Source organism: Schistocerca americana, unplaced genomic scaffold (genome assembly GCF_021461395.2).
Source record: "Schistocerca americana isolate TAMUIC-IGC-003095 unplaced genomic scaffold, iqSchAmer2.1 HiC_scaffold_243, whole genome shotgun sequence".
NCBI lineage: Eukaryota > Metazoa > Arthropoda > Insecta > Orthoptera > Acrididae > Schistocerca > Schistocerca americana.
Genome location: NW_025725954.1, coordinates 225001 through 230000, shown reverse-complemented (window position 1 = coordinate 230000; position 5000 = coordinate 225001). Strand labels below are relative to the sequence as shown.

At 52.3% G+C, this 5000-nt stretch overlaps 1 non-coding gene across 1 annotated transcript in view; it reads left to right on the top strand.

The window, feature by feature from the left end:
- Positions 1-3599: 3599 nt before the first annotated feature.
- Positions 3600-5000, top strand: part of LOC124576043 — a 1910-nt gene continuing 509 nt past the window's right edge. Inside the window, exon 1 of the ribosomal RNA XR_006972466.1 lies at positions 3600-5000. This exon is cut by the window's right edge and continues 509 nt beyond it. This is a non-coding gene — a ribosomal RNA (small subunit ribosomal RNA).

The window sequence follows — 5000 nt, the reverse complement described above, 5'->3', positions numbered from 1 at the left end:
TACCTTAACCTAACCTATGTCGTACCTTAACCTAACCTATGTCGTACCTTAACCTAACCTATGTCGTACCTTAACCTAACCTATGTCGTACCTTAACCTAACCTATGTCGTACCTTAACCTAACCTATGTCGTACCTTAACCTAACCTATGTCGTACCTTAACCTAACCTATGTCGTACCTTAACCTAACCTATGTCGTACCTTAACCTAACCTATGTCGTACCTTAACCTAACCTATGTCGTACCTTAACCTAACCTATGTCGTACCTTAACCTAACCTATGTCGTACCTTAACCTAACCTATGTCGTACCTTAACCTAACCTATGTCGTACCTTAACCTAACCTATGTCGTACCTTAACCTAACCTATGTCGTACCTTAACCTAACCTATGTCGTACCTTAACCTAACCTATGTCGTACCTTAACCTAACCTATGTCGTACCTTAACCTAACCTATGTCGTACCTTAACCTAACCTATGTCGTACCTTAACCTAACCTATGTCGTACCTTAACCTAACCTATGTCGTACCTTAACCTAACCTATGTCGTACCTTAACCTAACCTATGTCGTACCTTAACCTAACCTATGTCGTACCTTAACCTAACCTACGTCGTACCTTAACCTAACCTACGTCGTACCTTAACCTAACCTATGTCGTACCTTAACCTAACCTATGTCGTACCTTAACCTAACCTGTATTGCGCCTTAACCTAACCTGTATTGCGCCTTAACCTAACCTGTATTGCGCCTTAACGTAACCTGTATTGCGCCTTAACGTAACCTGTATTGCGCCTTAACGTAACCTGTATTGCGCCTTAACGTAACCTGTATTGCGCCTTAACGTAACCTGTATTGCGCCTTAACGTAACCTGTATTGCGCCTTAACGTAACCTGTATTGCGCCTTAACGTAACCTGTATTGCGCCTTAACGTAACCTGTATTGCGCCTTAACGTAACCTGTATTGCGCCTTAACGTAACCTGTATTGCGCCTTAACGTAACCTGTATTGCGCCTTAACGTAACCTGTATTGCGCCTTAACGTAACCTGTATTGCGCCTTAACGTAACCTGTATTGCGCCTTAACGTAACCTGTATTGCGCCTTAACGTAACCTGTATTGCGCCTTAACGTAACCTGTATTGCGCCTTAACGTAACCTGTATTGCGCCTTAACGTAACCTGTATTGCGCCTTAACGTAACCTGCATTGCGCCTTAACGTAACCTGCATTGCGCCTTAACGTAACCTGTATTGCGCCTTAACGTAACCTGTATTGCGCCTTAACGTAACCTGTATTGCGCCTTAACGTAACCTGTATTGCGCCTTAACGTAACCTGTATTGCGCCTTAACGTAACCTGTATTGCGCCTTAACGTAACCTGTATTGCGCCTTAACGTAACCTGTATTGCGCCTTAACGTAACCTGTATTGCGCCTTAACGTAACCGATATTGCACCTTAACGTAACCTATATTGCGCCGTAACGTAACCTATATTGCGCCGTAACGTAACCCACATTGCCCCTTAACGTAACCCACATTGCCCCTTAACGTAACCCACATTGCCCCTTAACGTAACCCAACACACGTTGGGCCTTAACCCAACACACGTTGGGCCTTAACCCAACACACGTTGGGCCTTAACCCAACACACGTTGGGCCTTAACCCAACACACGTTGGGCCTTAACCCAACACACGTTGGGCCTTAACCCAACACACGTTGGGCCTTAACCCAACACACGTTGGGCCTTAACCCAACACACGTTGGGCCTTAACCCAACACACGTTGGGCCTTAACCCAACACACGTTGGGCCTTAACCCAACACACGTTGGGCCTTAACCCAACACACGTTGGGCCTTAACCCAACACACGTTGGGCCTTAACCTGCTCTGTAATTGTCATACGACGCGTTAAATTAGTGTAGTGTTGCCTAACTGCAACCCCCGCAATATAGTTTGCTACTCGCACTGCCCGGTCCCCAGTGTATCGCTTCATGTTAAACACCTTGCAGCTATACACTGTAATGTGGATGGCAGCAGGACGTACATGCTCAATGCCCTTTGCAGTTGTTCATTGGCATTTGCAGTTGTTCATTGGCATTCGCATGTGCGAAGCACTTAGCCTACGCTGTGGTACGGCCTGTGTCAACTGTCCGCTGATGTTGTACGTCCAAATCACACACTGTACTGCACATTGGTCCTCATGTACTGAATGATACATCGTGGTACATGTGACCGTACAACGACTGCGCCAACAACGGCGAACCATGCGGTCCAAATGTTGTGCACTCAGCTACGTGTCGTCTCCCTATAAGAGCTGGATTGCAGTGTGGTATGCCCTGGATGGCGATCAGCATGAGCCGTCTGTTGATGTAGTGGCGCGTGTTGTCAGACGTAGTCGTCTCTTCTCACACACCGTGATAGCATGGTGCACTGCGTTCCACATCTGCGACATGCGACAGAGGCCGGTTGACAGTCGTTCGCGCAATGGACATCGCATACGTACGGGGGCCACCTTCCACGTGTTCGCGAAGCGTGCACATGTTGTTGCGTGTATGTGGGCAGACATAGTGTGTCGTGACACCTGACACAGGCATGCAACAATCGTTGAATTTGCAAATGGCGATGGACGCCTACGTTTGCTGGTGACGTTATGCAAATGAACAACTGGTAAACCGTTGTGGTGCGGTTGTTCTCGCTAGAGGTGAATCAGTGATGGCGACGATCGGTTGAGCTACCAACCGGTTGTTCCAGCGATACCCACCATGCCCACGAACGTGAATGGCATCTGGGTGTGAAGCGATACGCGGCGGTGGCTGGGTGGGACCGTCCCCGGCCGGTGAGGGGGGGCCTCCCGGCGTGCTGGCCGCGCGGTGCGTGGGCGCACGCGCTACAGCCGGCTGGTGGGGGCGGCCAGTGGCAGGCGCGCCGGCCGACGGAGGCGGCAGGCGGCGCAGCTGCGCGCCGGCGCACCCTGCACGCGGCGCCGTGCGGCCAAAGTAGGTCCTCGCGGGCCCGGTGCGAAGCGCGGTGGACATCTGCAGTGTGCTGGTCCGATTGAGGACTGTGTGCGCTGAGGATGCGCCGCCGCCCGGCGCTCGGCGCCGCGACGCCGTCTGCTGCTCGGTCGCCTCTGCGGTTCTCGCAGGTGGTTTGTATCGCAGCTGTGCGGACGTGTTGGCGCGTGCGCTGTGCTGGGAGAGTTCGCTTCGGCACCCAAGTGGGGCTTTTGTCCTTCTGTGGCGCTGGCGTTGGAGCTGCCGGTCACCGTAGGTGGCGCGTGTTGTCTCCCGCCGGCAATGCCACGACAGCACGCTCCCGGGCCTCTGTCGGCAGCGGCAAGCTCAGTTGGGAGCACGGGTGGTCGCACCTAAAGCGTCTACTCGCCAAACTCCGGGCGATTGCGCCTCTCTCGAACCCGACCAAGTACTTAGGACGGCGCTGCGCGCCGCCGGGACCTGAGAGGGTTTCGAGGTGTATTGTGCAGGGGAGCTCAGCCTCCTCCTGTTTGCAGAATAATTGAGCGGACGCTTGCGTGTTCGCGCGGGCCCCCGGGACACACTCCCGGGCGGCCGGCTGCTCAGCTCTAGTTGACGCAGCTCCCTGGTTGATCCTGCCAGTAGTCATATGCTTGTCTCAAAGATTAAGCCATGCATGTCTCAGTACAAGCCGCATTAAGGTGAAACCGCGAATGGCTCATTAAATCAGTTATGGTTCCTTAGATCGTACCCACGTTACTTGGATAACTGTGGTAATTCTAGAGCTAATACATGCAAACAGAGTCCCGACCAGAGATGGAAGGGACGCTTTTATTAGATCAAAACCAATCGGTCGGCTCGTCCGGTCCGTTTGCCTTGGTGACTCTGAATAACTTTGGGCTGATCGCACGGTCCTCGTACCGGCGACGCATCTTTCAAATGTCTGCCTTATCAACTGTCGATGGTAGGTTCTGCGCCTACCATGGTTGTAACGGGTAACGGGGAATCAGGGTTCGATTCCGGAGAGGGAGCCTGAGAAACGGCTACCACATCCAAGGAAGGCAGCAGGCGCGCAAATTACCCACTCCCGGCACGGGGAGGTAGTGACGAAAAATAACGATACGGGACTCATCCGAGGCCCCGTAATCGGAATGAGTACACTTTAAATCCTTTAACGAGTATCTATTGGAGGGCAAGTCTGGTGCCAGCAGCCGCGGTAATTCCAGCTCCAATAGCGTATATTAAAGTTGTTGCGGTTAAAAAGCTCGTAGTTGGATTTGTGTCCCACGCTGTTGGTTCACCGCCCGTCGGTGTTTAACTGGCATGTATCGTGGGACGTCCTGCCGGTGGGGCGAGCCGAAGGCGTGCGACGCGCCTCGTGCGTGCTCGTGCGTCCCGAGGCGGACCCCGTTGCAATCCTACCAGGGTGCTCTTGAGTGAGTGTCTCGGTGGGCCGGCACGTTTACTTTGAACAAATTAGAGTGCTTAAAGCAGGCAAGCCCGCCTGAATACTGTGTGCATGGAATAATGGAATAGGACCTCGGTTCTATTTTGTTGGTTTTCGGAACCCGAGGTAATGATTAATAGGGACAGGCGGGGGCATTCGTATTGCGACGTTAGAGGTGAAATTCTTGGATCGTCGCAAGACGAACAGAAGCGAAAGCATTTGCCAAGTATGTTTTCATTAATCAAGAACGAAAGTTAGAGGTTCGAAGGCGATCAGATACCGCCCTAGTTCTAACCATAAACGATGCCAGCCAGCGATCCGCCGCAGTTCCTCCGATGACTCGGCGGGCAGCCTCCGGGAAACCAAAGCTTTTGGGTTCCGGGGGAAGTATGGTTGCAAAGCTGAAACTTAAAGGAATTGACGGAAGGGCACCACCAGGAGTGGAGCCTGCGGCTTAATTTGACTCAACACGGGAAACCTCACCAGGCCCGGACACCGGAAGGATTGACAGATTGATAGCTCTTTCTTGATTCGGTGGGTGGTGGTGCATGGCCGTTCTTAGTTGGTGGAGCGATT